Raw genomic sequence first — 17223 nt, 5'->3', positions numbered from 1 at the left:
AAAAAAAAAAAAAAAATTCCTGACTGAAGAAGGAGCATTCTGATACTGCTCTGAATGAGGGCAGAACATTTGAGGAGAGAAGAATCAAATTAACAGGCAAGAGACTAACTCACTTTGAAACTAATAGAGCTGATGCTCCATGGCGTCTCAAACTCCTACCAAGGTCCCGGGAAGGGCCCTAGCTTTGAATTCACACGGTCGTGTATGTTTGGTGAAATTTGCACAGTCAGGAATTTTAACAATTGGTTATGTTTTCTGCTTTTTTTCACTTAGTTCTCCTACCTATCCAGGAGCATTAGAATAGTCAGTGGTCTTGTTGGGATCGTGTGGGGGCCCATTTAGTTTGGGATTAGTGGGCTGTTTCTACATGGTTGGTGATGACTTTTTATTTAAGCCATTGACAGCTTCCCCGTGTAGGAATCCCAGTGCACTCCCACTGCCCACTGTGCCAACACACAGCAGACACATTGAGGTCTCTCCTGGGAAGACAGGATATTTTATTATTTTTCCTCAACACTTTAGCTATCTCTTTCCAAAACACTTAAGAAGTTTCCTTATTATCATTCTAATTCTCTTAGAAATTTTATTTTAAAAAAGGAAGCTATTCTCAAAGTCAGGAAACTTAGTGATCTCAGAATCAGCCCCCCGTCTTTCTCTCTGTCTCTTACACTCTCTGTGTTTTGATTTTCTCACCTACTGCTGACCTAATCCAGTTCGTACCTTGATTGAATAAAAATGTTGTGATGTGTGCCATTTATTTCAATTTATAAAGCAGCTGAGATTTGGTACCTTGTTTTAAATAAATATTTACCTTTTAAATCTAGTTTTTACATTGTCCTCCCTAAAAAGAGTCGCAAAAAATGTATAAGCTTCAAGGTTATACAGGGCCCATGTGAAGCTGTAACCAGGGAGCATCTTTGGCATGTTCAAGGCCTACATGGGCAAGAGCTAATAAGCCTTGAGAAAAGTGAGGGGGCGGCACCTGTGGCTCACTTAGTAGGGCACTGGCCCCATATACCAAGGGTGGTGGGTTCAAACCCGACCCCGGCCAAACTGCAACCAAAAAATAGCCGGGCATTGTGGCAAGTGCCTATGGTCCCAGCTACTCGGGAGGCTGAGGCAAGAGACTTGCCTAAGCCTGAGAGGTTGCTGTGAGTTGTGATGCCACAACACTCTACTGAGGGTGACAAAGTGAGACTCTGTCTCTAAAAAAGAAAAAAAAAAAAAGAAAAGTGAGGACCAGGAAAAAAGGGAGGAGATGCACCTAGGGTGTCACCACAGAGAGACAGCTTAGCGCCTTAGAAGCTATTACAGTGTCTTCAGATTTAGGAAGTAATGGCATCCAGATGGCTTCTGGGAACATCCCTCTGTTGTATGTGGAGAATGGACTGGAGGCAAAACTGGAAGCTGAGAGACCAGTCAGGGGCAGTGATTCAAGGAGACAATATGGCTCTGGTTTGGATGGTGGTCATGAATGGGGTGAAATCTGGGATATGTTCAAATGTATGTGCGACAGAATTTACTGAAATGTTGGATGTGAAATGTGAGAGTTTACAGGTGACGCCACGATTTCAGGGCTTGGTAACTGAGCCAGTGGTGAAACTGCACGTTAAAAATTTAAAAACACCGAGGGAAGAACAAGTTTGGGTTGAACCTGAGTTCTGTCTGCACGGAATCTGAGGGGTTTTCTACCTGTCCAGTGGACATGTTGGTCATATAACTTTGGGTCATCAACTGCAGGATTTTCTACCTGTCCAATGGGACATGTTGGTCATATAACTTTGGGCCATCAACTGGTATTTAAAGGCCCAGTCTTTTTTTTTTTTTTTTTTTTATTGAACGGTAACTATGTACATTAATGCACTTCTGGGGTACAGTGTGGGGTTTTCACATGCAATCTGAAATACTTCCATCAACTGGTCAACACAGCCTTCATGTCATTTTCTCAGTTATTGCTTTAAAACGTTCACATTCTACTCTTAGAAAGATTCACCTGTACCCCTATAAGGTAAACCTCAGAAGTAATCCCTTCAAACCCCCTCCCTCCACCCATTCCCCCTCCCTTCTCCCTCCCCCTCCCCATATTCTTAGGCTATTTGGTTATAGCTTTCATATAAAAGGTATAAATTAGTTTCATAATAGGGGTGTGTACATTGGATACTTTTTCCTCCATTCTTGTGATACTTTGCTCAGAAGAACATTCTCCAGCTCCATCCATGTGAACATGAAGGATGTAAAGTCTCCATCCTTCTTAATGGCTGCATATAAAGGCCCAGTCTTGATAAGGTCACCAACAGGCAAGAAAATCAAAACAAAGTTTAAAGGACAGGCTGGAGGACATGGGGCTGATGGTGAGAGGAGCACGTTCCCTGACTTTGGGGGCAGTTCTCCTTCCGTTACACAATTTCCGTGAGAATTAGAATGCCGAGGAGGACATCTCCTCCATGTTTTGGAAAGAGATAGATATTACTTTTGAGGAAAAAGAGTATTTTTTCCATATTTTCCTAGGATACATCTGAATATTCAAATTGTGTAACATAACTTTAGTTTAAAACAAATTGCCTAATCTATTCAACTGAATTTTCACAAATTGGTATTTAAATATACATTTTTATCCTAATGTTCAAAATATATATATACATTTTAAAAATATATAACATAAATATATGTCACAAATTATACAATAGAAATATATCATCTGATATATTATATGACATATATATGTATAAATAATAAATAAGTATATATTTACTATATTTAATGTATAGATACCATCATACAAGCCAAATTATCTAAGCATAGTATTTTTCTGGAGAAAACAGGTTTCTGTTATGTCAGCAAAAGAAACAAATTAATCTCTGTTTGTCAAGGAAAAAAAAAAATGGAAAAAACATTGCTTTAAGCCTGACCTGCAGGAGTCACTGGAAATCCGATGGGGATAGCTTAGGACTGGAAAAATCCTTTTGAGAAAATGACCCTGTCTGGTTTCAGCTCTGTTCTTAATGGAATTTGGTCTAAATGGCTTACAAGTGCCCCGTAATGTGATGCAGTTCAAATGCTATCAGCTGTGTCACAGCAGCGTGGAAGCAGGCTGACCAGGACTGCCGAACCCCGTAAGGTCCAAAGTGGCATAAATGAAAAGGCCTCATCAGACTGAATAATGCAGTGAGGTTTCCAGGGAGAAGATAAATATGACGCTTCTCTATCTTGGCAGCATCTTATCTGTCATTATTACAGAATGCAGGATTCAGCATGGGAATGAAAAACAAGAATGGATATTACCATTTGGGAGTTGAGAGGTGCTCAACTGAAACGAGGTTCCTATGACACATTCACAGTAGGAGAAACCGCACACACCATACTATGAAGGAAGAGAAGGTATTTACAAGGCAGTCATGTAGAGATGAACGTCTGGGGGAAACTAGAGGCTGACACATTAGACTCTATGACGACCACTTCCCCAGGGGAATTTCTTTTAGGGTGAGACATTTGCTTGCATTGACTTAAATATTTTCAATGTAGCTTCTGCATGAAGCACAGGCTTCCTAGTCTTTGCCTTACTCATTGACATAACCTATTTCTTTTTGTTTTTTTGCAGTTTTGGCCGGGGCTGGGTTGGAACCAGCCACCTCTGGCATATGGGGCTAGCGTCCTACTCATTTGAGACACAGGTGCCACCCCTCATTTCTTTTAATTCAGTTTATTCCTTAAAATACTGGGTGACTGCAGACAATCCTCTCAGTTAGTAGGAGAAAAGCTATTTTCTTAGTAGCATTTACTAAGGGAGCTTGAGTAGCCCAGAATCTTAATGAATCCCCTTTCCCCTCATAGTAAATCTAGCACACAATAAGTAACAATTTTAGTCAATATTTATTTTGCCAACATGACTTTACAAAGCTTTGACTGAATTCTTTCCACAAAGGAGACTAATAGTCCAATTTTTTTAAGAAGCACCATCTCTGCAGGTCACTTCTGTTAGCTTCCATAAAATGAACGGGGTAGGGAAAAATAATTTTTAAAAAAGTCATTTTTTACAGAATCAAATTTTACCTGGGAAAGCTGGCAGTTCCCTTACAGAGTACAAACTTCCCAGCCGAAGGGAAACTCAACTTGCATGTCAAAGCCTTTTGTGAAAGAGAAGCATGTGAGGCAATTCTATATTCTTAGCAAAATAGTTTTATTTTTTAATTTCTTTTTCCTGGCCAAACTGGATACAGCTTTATTAAAGATACTTTTCGTAAACAATCATGGTATTTAAGGTAGGAGTGGGCAGAGGATGGTTAACAGTATACAACAACTTTCCAACTCTCTTCTTCAATGTTCTACCCAAAACTAGAAAGCTGTTATAAAACCCAATGAAGTCCCATCTGATGCTCTGAGCAGGGAAGTTTTGAGTGAGGGTTCCCATTTCACAAAGCTGACCCTGACTTTCAGGAAATGAAATGAAAAAGGCAGAATTTATCCAAAGATCTAGTGATCTACAAATGGAACCGATGCTTTTTGGAGGGATGCCACCTCAGTGGTATTACTGGAAAAGTCCAGAGTCCTTGACATACTGGTAACCGATTATTGGGGGTCAGGTCCCAAGAGGTGACTGGGTTTAAGGGAGTTAAGACTGTGCTGAAGGCAGAGGGAGAGTAGGACATGGAAACAAATTCGTTTTTCCATACCACAAGGCGTTTGTGCCAAGGTGGCCGTGTGTCAACATCAGGGGATCCCTCCTCCTGGGAGCCAAGAGGAAGTCTCTCAAACCAGAGGGAGAGACATTTTCCCCTCCTATCCATCTAGCTTTGGAGACATTCTATTAGGGTCATATGCCCCTTTCCCCAAAGCAATGAAGTGTTCTCTGTGTTAACAACATAGCTTAAAAAAAAAAAAAGTAAAACAAAAGTGTGCATTTTTTATAAAACTTGATATAAAATAGTGTTTCAAACTGTACAGTCCCCAGAAGTCCCCAGTTATCACAAACGCACACACTTCACGTGGCCTCGCCAGCACCTGCAGCTTTCTGCGCCTGGTCCGTCGGCATCTCCACTTTCCGCAGGGTTATCCCCTCCTTGCCAGTGCCAGCTTTTCCCTTTTTCTCTTTGGGTTATTTTCTCCGCCTTCTTTGCAGGAGCCTTTTCAGGCACGGCCTCTGGCTTTGGGGGACCAGGGTGAGCAGACAGCCTTCTGGGTCTTCTCTGTGGCTCGGCCCTTGCCTGGCCTGGATCTCCTTCAGCTTCCCCTCAGCCTTTCTCTTGGGTGTGGTGGCAACAGCGGAGGGACACGGGCGCTGGACTCGGGGATGTAGCCACACGGTGGCTTTGGTAGGTCTGGGGTCCTTCTTACCTCCTCTTCTTCAGTAAAATATTTTCAAGGAAATAGATCCAGTAGGCACTTTTAGTAGTCTTATGTTTCATGATGATGGGGTAGAAGATTAAATATGTTTATTGTAGAGTCACCATGGGATATTAATTCTTCAATTTGAAACCATAAAATTCTGGAATTGGACACTCAACTTACCTTTAACAGCAAAATGCTTGTGATGAATAATAGTGTGATTTATCCAACCAGCAATGAATAATGGAGTGAAGAGGAGGTGAGGAAATGGTGAGAATCAACAGTGTCCATTCGTCTTAAAGTGACATGTCCCTGGAAAGGCTTCATGGCTCATTCTAATGCCGTTTTCATCTTAGAGATTAATTGAAGCTGCTGAATTCACCAACCCACTGAGATCAGCCTGCCAATAAGCCCCTTGCAGGGATGAGTGTTAAAGTGGGGAACTCTTGCCGGTACAAACCATACCACTGTCTGTAGGTATATTAAATTTTCCAACTAGGTATAGAATCAAAATAATCAATTTTCTACCACACTCTATTATTATTTGCTTGTATTTTTTAAAATTGAAAATGACATATGGAAATAATTTTACTAAGAGAAGAATGAATTGATCTTAGCAATGCAAGTACAGAAATGTTCAAAGGTTTAGTTTCATTCTGCAATTACGGTTCAATCCCCTGGGAAGCTGAGATCTATCTTTCTTTCTTTCTTTCCTTTCTCTCTTTCTTTCTCTCTCTCTCTTCCTTCCTTCTTTTTTTTTTTCTTGCATTTTTGACTGGGGCTGGACTTGAACCCACCACCCTCAGGTATAGGGGTTCAGCACCCTACTCCTTGAGCCACAGGTGCCGCCCAAAGCTGAGATGTTTCTATGGGTCTCTTTCTCTCACTTACCTATGACAAAAAAACTATTTGCTCACCATGGGGCTTAGATCATGATGGTGAACTGCAGAGTGGCTTACATTTTGAGCCCGACAGGTCTGTATGCTTAGATCATGATGGTGAACTGCAGAGTGGCTTACATTTTGAGCCCGACAGGTCTGTATGCAGGAGTCAAAGATGACTCCATATTTTGGTCCTTGTGTGGCATCATCAGAAATTAGGAATAGTACAAATGCTGATTTGGAATAAGAAGTCCTAGGTCCCGTTTTAGAATACTGCATTTCAGAACTGGTCAGTTTTACAATTGGAAATGACTAGCGAGCAGTTGAATAAAGAGCTAAATACAAGGAGAATGAGTCAGGACGAGAGGTAGGTATCTGGAAGTCACCAGCACATAGGTTCTATTTCTATAAATTGGGTATGATCTATAAAAATGATAATTTTAGAGGAAAATCATGACCTTGCACAACTTCTTTTTGACTATCAGAGAGAGAACACTAGGTTCCAATGTACTGCAGATTTTATTTAGCATAAATCTTGTATTTTTCCTTAGGTTTTTTTATGGTACTATGAAAATATTTTTATAACTACACAAAAGTCTCTACTATTAAAAAGCCTTTAAGTCTACAATGTTCAATACCCTTAAGATCTCAGGAAACAACATTAATAGAAATAACATCTATGAGTTTGTCATATAGAATGATCACCTGGGTACTGTGCTGTGCCCTGATAGTCCCAGATATGCAGGAGGCGGAGGCAGGATTACCTGAGTTGTGGACCAGTGTGAGCAACACAGCAAGACCGCCTCTTTAAAAATGTTTTTAAATAGGGAAGTCAAAGGACTTAGCTTTACCATAGGATGTCAGATACCGCAAAGCAAACCTGGGGGCGATTAGTAGGTTGTTGCTTCATCTCAGTCACCTACAGGTGAGTAAAGCTGGACTGTGGAAGGATCAGGGACTGATTCCTACTTAAGCTTGTCCTAAATATTCCCTAGTGTAGAAAACTTTCCCTAAAACTGTATTAACTCATAGCACTCCTGCTCAGTTTTGCTTTACATGAAGATCAAAGTGGCATTTGCACCAATTGAAGTGACATTTTTATTTATGATAAATTAAACTTAGATGCAAAAATGGATATCAAAGTCTTCTTACTTATTCCATATTAATTTATTAATCAATTAATAAGATGGACATCATCATTGATCCTTAGTAAGAAACACTACTTTATTTTTTCCTAACTAGACAATGTGCCATTTTAGTCTGTTTTCTCTCTTACTTTAAATCTGGTTTTCTGTTTCCAAAGATTACCCCAATTTCTTAGTTATTAAAATTAGATATAGACAAGAATGAGAATTACAAGATTCTTCATAACGGCAGAAGGAATTTCTAAGATAATCTAATAGGGTTGTCTTCAAATCCTTTCAACAACACCTTATTTGAAACGGCAGTCTGTAAAATAAATATAGAGCTGCTCTATTGAAGCCTGGTCCCCTATCTGCTCCCTCCGCCCTGCATGGAAGTCCCAGGGACACAGCCTGAACATTCTTGGGAAACTCAACATCCCACCTGACATGTGAACACATCTCCTAACCTGGAGTTCATGGAAGTCCCGAAGTTTGAGAATCCTTCCAGCGACACACCCCATGAGGTCCTATACCGTAAAAGCTTTCTGCATGTCTAACTAAATTATTTCAACTGGTAGTTCCTTGTCTACAAAACATTGTTTATTCTTTTAAAAGATCTGTTTATGCCTGAGAGAATTTGGGTTGTTTAGTTAGCCAAGATTTCCACTTACAGAAACCATACGGACATTTCCCCCAATGGGTTCTGTTTGCTTATTTGTTCAATGAACCTGCCTCTACGTACAAGTCAATGATTAAGGAGAGCTTTTTGAGTGCTCATGGGCCCTTCTGTATGGAGATGAATGCTTTGTTCTCTAAATAGAAACTCTGGGTACTATTAGCATCTCATGAATCCTTGGCCTTCTTTCACTGCACAGGCCAAAATAAAACTATTCTGCATGAATCCCCTGCATCTCCTGACCACAGCTCTGGGCATCCCCTTCAGGTGGTGGATTTTAATGCTGTACATTTGTTTGAAAAAGTCTGTGCTGTCCACCATGTGGTTTCCAGACTGCAGCATCTGGCTCAGCGTTTTGCTCTCTGTCACTGTTTTGGCACATTCCTCATAACCAGAGTCATTCCTTATCAGGAACAAACTCAACCATGCCTCTATCCTTGATATCTTGTATAAAATCTCTGTTAGGTGAGATACTTGTGTAAAAATCCACGCAAGATTTAATATTAGTGACCATACCATGTCAGGGATTATATTTTGCTGAGTTAGACCATTAACAAATCACAGTCTATATTTGCACAAATATACACACCCCTCTGGAGTCTAGTCTCAGACTGACTTGCAGTTCATATTAAGGGAGGAAGTAAAAATGTGAATTGATTCTGGAAAGTTCCTTATGGTATAGTTAGTGAGGGTAGCAGTGGGAGAGAGTGACAGATTGTAGTAACTGAGTTTGTTATTCATTGGACTTCAGTTGTACCAAATGTGTCCTGGACAAGCTACTTTCTCAGAAAGAAAAATCCATTTTGTGGGTGGCACCTATAGCTCTAAGGAGTAGGGTACCGGCCCCATATACTGGAGGTGGTGGGTTCAAACCTGGCCCTGGCCAAAAACTGCCAAAAAAAAAAAAAATGAAAAGAAAAATCCAATTTGTTACCCTGTAAAGGAACTCATCTTTAGCTTAAGTGCTAAATGTGTTAGAATTGTCCTATCCAAGATCCTTTCTGATGCTTCTAATTTTGTGTGAGATTTTCATATGTAATTCTTTGTTTTGCATCTAACCTTAATTCCCTAGGAAAATTCTTTTAAAGTAATAATAATGGGGTGGTGCCTGTGGCTCAGGGGGCAGGGCGCCGGCCCCATATACCAAGGGTGGCAGGTTCAAACCCGGCCCCTGCCAAAACTATAACAAAAAAATAGCCAGGCATTGCGGCAGGCGCCTGTCGTCCCAGCTACTCGGGAGACTGAGGTAAGGGAATTGCCTAAGCCCAGGAGTTGGAGGTTGCTGTGAGCTGTGTGATGCCATGGCACTCTACTGTGGGCAATAAAGTGAAACTCTGTCTCTACACAAAAATAAAAAATAAATAAAATAATAATAATGATGATATTAATAATAATTCAATGAATCACATTGTAATAAAAGCTCACAAATGTCTGCTATTTAAAAGAAAAATTTGTGTGGCAAGATTATTAAAGAACCATGTCCTCTCTTATAAGATTGAAGGCTCAAACAGGGACACAATGAGAGAGGTTTAGTTTCCTCTTATTGTGGCTGGTAATACCAAAGTAGAAAAAGAGTTGCATTTGGGGTCATGTCTTATCTTCTTGAAGATAATTCTTACTCACTCTCTCCTCCTCTCCCCTTCCTTCATTTTCCTGTCCCCTGTCTACTTCTACCATTGTAGAATTGTAAAGCCAATGCTACGATTCCAGCTCAAATCCTTTCCTTCTCTTGTAGGTTTTCCTATGAATTAATCTGGCCAACAGCCTTCCTTCCCACCAATTTATACTTGGGCGTGAGCCGGGATGTGATTCCCAATCAATTGGTCCATTTGTATGTAGAGTGCTCTAAATTTCATCCTCAAGTTTAAGAAACATACAGATAAACTCCTTGGCTATCATGTCTACCTGACGTGTGACTCTACCCTATCTCGTCCAATCCCTGACATGGTAGCCCCTGAGGATTCCTAGCACAGAATGGAAGGAATGGTGAAAGGTTGGGAAACACAGTTATCAGTTTGGGCAAACTCAAGTGAAGTGAAAACACTGGTTTTGAAGAAATTCCTTCTGAGTCAGAAAGGGTGGCTACCTGGAAGAGCACAGTGAAAATCATTGATTTTAAATTTTCCTCACTAGAGGAAAAGGAGACAGATTTAAAAACCTCTGGTTCTTACTACAATTATGTGGCTTTATTCCAAATCAATTTAAGTTCTATTTTTCAATGAGGGCAGGACTTAGATGGAATAGAAAGGATGCCGCCATTGTTTCCCGGCCTCACTCCAGATAGAATTAGAGTTGAAATTTAGATGTATCAGTGAGGTGTAATACATACCACCCACATGGAAATTGCCTAATACATATTCATTGATAATTTGATACTTTGGCCTAGGACTAACCAATGCTAGAAATTTTGCTATTGAAAAGCCATTATTGTATGGAAGCCTTTGCATTTCGTAGAAGCCCCTACGCTGACCCACAGAATAAGCATTATCAGTGAATTGAACATCATCATAAATGGGTTTCATGTCCCATCTTGAAGGCAGGCTTCTCATTTATTCTTTAATAGAGAAATAAATTATAAAGTATATGAAAACATTAGGAGCCCCACGAGGGCTGGGGAAGGCACAGCCTAAACACGAGGGGATAGAAGTGAAAAGACAATTTTGCTCCAGGGTCTCCTGGTCTGGCTGAGAATTTTCCTAATCCATGGTAAACAGCATCAGCTTGGGTGCTGGTAATAAGACAAAGCTATGGGGAGAGGTTTCACCTTTTAGCCAGCGTCTCTGCCTCTGCTAGGGTGGGACTTGTTTAACTTCTGATTACAGAAAAGAAGTCGTTCCATTTGGGAGTGTAATTAACATTCAGAGCAATATTTAGACAAAGTGCACGCTCCTGTAAACGGTATCTGCTCAGTTACACTTTAATGCCTTCCACACCAAAACAGGTAATTAAAAAGCCCACTACTGAGCTCCTTCACTCTCAGCTCAGCAAACAACTGCATTAATGGAGAACATTTAATTCCAACCCATAATTAAGTTTGGCAGTCTGAAAGTACTCCGTTTTTTCTTTGAGGTTCACCTTTCTTCCCTGAACATTTTGAAATTCCTCCAAACCATCTCTGATCCAGATTCCATGATATATAGGCATCTATCATACCTTTATTTCCACAGACAATTAAGTCACTTTGTTAAACAGACCCAGGAAGTGTCAATGTCTCATTTCTCCTGATTTACAGGAATGTTGGTTTGGAAGATACATGTTTATGAAGTTTAGAACCCAAATATATGTGAGGAGTCATCCTACTTACCCCACCACCTACTCCAAAAACAAGGAATCTAGAAGCCAACATGACAGTTCAGGTTCTACCATTGAGGATGAAATAAATTTTCTCCATTATGGCCACTGACTTAAAAAATAGCTGAATGCCTTTATGGTCAACATAACTTGTGAAATTAAAATTCAAAAAAGTTTCCAACATCAACTAATAATCAGCTGCTTTACAGACTTCAAAAATATCAGGCCGGCATTACCCCCGGTCCTCATCACAGTGGTGCTGCCCAACACCTGCTGCTATTCGGGAAGGTGCAGCAGACAGCATCACGCCTGCTCATCACACACGAGAAGAAGGGAGGCTGAGAGACGTCAAGGGATTTTTCCAAGATGGCGCAGGAAGTACCAGGAAGCACCAGCAGCGAGAAAGAGGCTGCTCCTCAGACTGCAGTCCGGGCTCCTTTCCCTCAGGCGTCCAGACTCTCGCCTTCCCCGGTCTGCTCTACCTGCTCCTGTGAGTGCTCAGCATTCTGCTTGTAACAGTGCAGAGTCATAATGATCAGCGCACTCGGGAAACATTTATATTCGTGTATGACAAGAAAAATAATCTCCATAAATATGAGGTCCTGTATATCTTTTCAAAATGTGGTGGAAAGACTTTTTTTAACTAAAATGTTAGTGTCATTGCACACACAATGGGATTGTTTTTAAAATCAATTTCAGCGAAAGAAATTGTTAAAGGACAAGAAAAATTTAGAAAATGTAATCCTAAAAATAGACCTGCCATTTGATCCTATAATTCCTTTACTAGGTATATATCCAGAAGACCAAAAAGCACACTACAACAAAAATAGTTGTTTATTGTAGCCCAATTCATAATTGCTAGGTCATGGAAGAAGCCCAAGTGCCCCTCAACCTATGAATGGATCAATAAATTGTGGTATATGTATACCATGGAATACTATGCAGCCATAAAAAAGATGGAGACTTTTCCACCTTCATGTTTACATGGATAGAGCCAGAAAAATTCTTCTTAGCAAAGTATCTCAAGAATGGAAGAAAAAGTATCCAATGTACTCAGCTCTACTATGAAACTAATTTATAGCTTTCATAGGAAAGCTATAACCCAATTATAGCCCAGGAATATGGGGGAGAGGGGGAGGGGAGGGGAGGAGATAGGGAAGGGAGGGAGGGTGATTAGTGGGATCACGTCTATGGTTTATCTTTTAAAGGTACAAGTAAATCTTTCTAAGAGTAGAATATAAAGATCTTAACACAATAACTAAGAAAATGACATGAAGGCTATGTTAACCAGTTTGATGATATATTTCAAATTGTATATGAAAACACCACACTGTACCCAATCATTGCATTAATGTACATAGCTATGATATAATAATAATAATAAAAGAAAATGTAATCCTGGAATTAAAAGAGTTTAGAGTTTAGATAAAGAACAAAACCAGCAACACTTAGCCCCTGGCCATGTGACGTGCTATGCTGCCTCCTGACTCCTTAGAGTCCACACAAGAGAGAAGGCTCCCACCAGATGGGGCCCCTTGACCTTGGACTTCTTAGTTAATGGAACAGAAATAAATTCCTTTTCTTTATAAATAAAAAAAGAAAGAAGAAGAAGAAGAAGAACAACAACAACAACAACAAAACCAGCGCACCTGAAATAACCAGTGAGTAGTATGAGACCGGGCTCCACAGGGCTTTCAGGGAGAGTGGCCTCCAGCTGGCATTTTTAGCTTCGTTTCTGACCCTTGGGATATGACGGAGAAGCTGTGATGTCCAGTACAGACCTCACATCCCCATCAGGGCCCACTCATTCCTCCAGCTGCTTGGAGTAGTGGCTGAGGTTCACCTGAGTCCCTCTCCAGGAATGTGATGGTGGAAAAGAACTTTGTCACCCTTGGCCACACCTGTTCCCTGGGACACCTGGCATCACATGGCTGGCTGATGTTGTGTAGTAGGGTCAGGATGGGACACAAAGACTGCTCTACATTGAATATTGATGTCTCCCCCAAACTCCTAACCCTCAAGTTAAAGTTATGAGGAGGTGAGGCCTTTGGGAGGTGATTAGGCCGCAAGGGAATAGTTGTCATGAATGGGGTTGAAACCCACATACATACAGTACATGGTGTTATCATGGAGAGGATAACATAGAGTTATCACGGAGGAGCTCGGTGCCCTGCAGCCTTGTGAAGACACAGCAAACAGGCTGTCTATGAACCAGGCAGTAGTGCCTCACCAATCCTGGATCTGCTCCTCCTTGGCCTTCTGAGCCTCTAAAACTATAAAAACATAAATTTCCATTGTTTATAAGCCACCCAGCCTGTAGTAATTTTGGTATAGCAGCCTAAACAGTGTAAAACAAAGATCCAGGCCATATGTCTGAGTTTCATATAATTCTGAAGAATGATTCTAGCTCCACAGCTCTCCTTGGGGTTAATTATACATATATAAATACTTTTTTCTTCTCTTTCTTTCTTTCTTTCTTTCTTTCTTTCTTTCTTTCTTTCTTTCTTTTTTTTTTTTTGAGACAGACTCAGTCACTCTTGATAGAGTGCCAAGGCATCACAGCTCACAGCAACCTCTAACTCTTGGGAACAATCAATTCTCTTGTCTCAGCCTCCCAAGCAGCTGGGACTACAGGTGCCCACCATAATGCCTGGCTATTTTTAGAGGTGAGGTCTCACTCTTGGTCAGGCTGGTCTTGAAACTGTAAGCTCAAGCAATCCACCTGCCTCAGCCTTCCACGTTGCTGTGATTACAGGCATGAGCCACCAGGCCCAGCATATGTGTTTTTTCTTTTGGAGATGGAAACTCACTTTGTCACCTGGGCTAGAATATGAACATACCTCACTGCAGCCTTGAACTCCTGGGCTCAAGCATCTTCCCACCTCAGTTTCCCAAGTCACTGACGTTACAGTAGTTACATGTCTGTGGCAACTACATCCTGATTCAACTGCTCTAAGATTCACCTCTCTTTCTGTCCAATACTGTTGCTCTCTCCCACAAGTGTTATTCCCCAGAGAGTTCTCCAAAAAACTCCGAGAATCACAAATCTCCATATCAGAGTCTCAGGGGAACCAAACCTGTAACAGTGTCCCGTCCTCCTCCTCACCTTCTTCCCACATTTGAATTTCTTCTCTGATCTCCACCAGAATTAATTTCATGCACTAGGCTTATCTGTTTCTTCTGTTACCTTCTCTAGACATTTCAATTTAGTTCACATATAGTAATTGTTCTCGCCAATTCTCACATTTACCTCCCCAGATTCATTTTACCATTATGAATCTTGCTGTCAACCTGACTATTCCCTTATGTACCACCCAGTTGTTTTATCCTAAAGACTTGCCAAGTCATTGGGAAGGGGCCTCAGTGCTCAGTCAGGAACAAAGGTGGCACAGGACAGCTGCTATCTGTTTGCTCCAGAACAGCTAGATTAAATCACATGTCGTTTAAGTCCATGCTTTGGGAGCTAATCCACAAAGGGATAGATACATTGACAGGAGGAGGTATGACTCTAAAGTCAGGAAGGAAAATGAGAGAATTGCACAGAAAGTTAGAAAGCACCAAACACAAAGAGAAGCTATCAGCAGGGCCAGCAAGAAGCCAGGACCAGGGGTTGTGCCTCTGATGAGCTTAAAGCATTGATGGAGAATTCTTGCACTCCACCACTTAGGGTACTTAGAAGGTCACACCACAAACTGGGGCCACAGTAGCTCTGTGCTTCTGAGTCTCTATACACAACTATTTTAAATTGGTAGCCACATATTTTTAAGTAACTGTGCATGTGCACAATTGTCACACAGCTCCTCTTCCACTGTGTGTGCTTGTTGGTATATGTGGTGCATGTGGTTAGTACACATGGGCGTTTTAGTACATGTGAATTTTCTACAAAAATTAGGTGTATATCACACATATACACACACACATATAATGTGTATACCAAGGGTGCCAAAAAGATGTACACATATTTAAGAGATTGTGTTGGAAGTAAAACTGACCATTCCCCCAAAGTATACAAACTGCAGGTAAAATAGATGTGGGCAGCATGTCAAGGTACACTTGACCGGTGACGGTAACTTCAATTTAACTTCAAAAGTAATTCATAGATTACATAGATAACATCTCTTAAAATGTGTCTACATTTTGGGGGACCTTCTGTGTGTGTGTGTGTGTGCGACGTGTGCACATACGTGTGTAAGAGATATTCATCCATGAGTTTGCAGCCTCAGCAAGAGATTCTGTAGAAAATCAGCAGAGGAAACAATGATTCCACCTCGTGCCACGTTCTTGACTCTCAGATCTCTCAACTCAAGTCTTTCTTACGTTCCTTTCCAATAATGGCAAAGCCTCCATCTTGATTCTAAAGAAAAAGGGGGATTCTGGTTTGTCTAGTACCTACAAGGCCTCAGGTTTTAATCATATTTTGTGTATAACTACATGTAGCCTAATTTGAGACTGAAATAAAATTAACCTAAGCCCTTTACGATGTGCTATTAAAAGTCCAGGGCTTTCCCTGGTATTTTTGTAAATGTACAAATATGTTTTCCTGGTTGCCTCCAGCTCTGTTCCTTGTGAACTCATGTTATTACTCTGGTCTTAAAGACATGGCTGTTCTCTTTCCTATACTGTGTTGATCCAGATAGGGAACTCAGAACTCCCCAAAACCGCTCCAACAAAGCATTTGTATAAATCATAGACTTCATTGAAGAGGTAGAAAAGCAATGATATTTTACATCGCAATAATAAAAAAATATGATTGAACAATAAAGTCCCTGTTTTTAAGTCCCTCTGCTAGTATAACACTGGGGAATATTTTCTGAGAACTTCAACCCCTTGTCCAGTTTCTCAGCTCTTTTAGTTTCCAGCCTGCCTCCTCTCTCTGGTTCTCTATTGTCTCCTTTGCCCTCAATCTCTCTGATATTATTTCACAGAAAATTTTAGCCCTTCTCCCTTTCTTAGCTCCAGACATTTCCTCTCAACGAAGGGCCAATTTCTTCAGGTCTTGCCTAGGAGCACTACGGGAGAACTGGCAGGGCCTCTGCGATCGCAGGTTTCTCCTTCCTCCCTGCCTGTCAAAAGAATCAGAAGAGACAGCCCCAAGATTTATTTTCCTACTGACCCAAACTTTTAACATTTCCTGAGGAACAAGGAATAGGTTCTATGAGTTCAAAGGGCTTTTTTTTTTTTTCTTGCTCGGACAGAAAGTAAATTAATGGAGAGGGCACACATAAAGCCAGAGCCTGAACGCAGGGCAGGCCAATAATAATCCGTTCATTTTCCAAATATGCTGTTTTTCCAGAACACATGAGGACCAGATGAGTCTCCATTACTACTAAATTGGAAGTCTGGAGATGGAGTTTGACATTGTTTGTTGATTTATCCTTAAATGCAAAGGGGGCAATCTCAGGGAAAACCGGCTTCCCCATGGGGCTGAATGTCTTCTTTTTTTTTTTTTTCTTTTTTTTTCTTTAAAAAATATGGAACGCTTCACGAATTTGTGTGTCATCCTTGCGCAGGGGCCATGCTAATCTTCTCTGTATCGTTCCAATTTTAGTAAATGTGCTGCCGAAGCAAGCACTGAATGTCTTCTTACAGTAAGCCAGATGCCCAGCAGAGAGGATAAACAGGCATCTATAAATTCACGTTCGTCAAAAGGATTCTGTGCTCCTCTGAACTACTTGTCTTGACATTTACTTCCCCTCTGTGCATGTGAGATTTCCAAAAAGCTTTGTCAACTTCTAACGGGCATCCCTTAAAAAGGTACATATTTACTGGCTGACATGGTACTTCTTTTCTACTAAACTCTCCAATAATGTTAAGAGTTAAATGGCTCGGCGCATATAGCTCAACCGGCTAAGGCGCCAGCCACGTACACCTAAGGTGGCGGGTTCGAATCCCCAGCCCGGACCTGCCAAACAACAATGACGGCTGCAAC

The 17223-nt window shown here is 40.9% G+C and overlaps 1 protein-coding gene and 1 non-coding gene across 4 annotated transcripts in view; both read right to left on the bottom strand.

Moving 5' to 3' along the window:
• Nucleotides 1–17223, bottom strand: part of GABRB1 (gamma-aminobutyric acid type A receptor beta1 subunit) — a 400370-nt gene that overhangs the window by 347291 nt on the left and 35856 nt on the right. The window lies entirely within an intron of this gene.
• Nucleotides 16760–16866, bottom strand: LOC111726857. Its single transcript, XR_002774538.1, has one exon. It is a non-coding gene; the product is annotated as a U6 spliceosomal RNA (small nuclear RNA).

This window comes from Otolemur garnettii, unplaced genomic scaffold, assembly GCF_000181295.1.
Source record: "Otolemur garnettii isolate 467f Iridium unplaced genomic scaffold, OtoGar3 scaffold00083, whole genome shotgun sequence".
In the NCBI taxonomy this organism is placed as follows: Eukaryota; Metazoa; Chordata; class Mammalia; order Primates; family Galagidae; genus Otolemur; species Otolemur garnettii.
The sequence above is the reverse complement of the archived record's forward strand: the minus strand, read 5'-3'. Positions and strand labels throughout refer to the sequence as shown.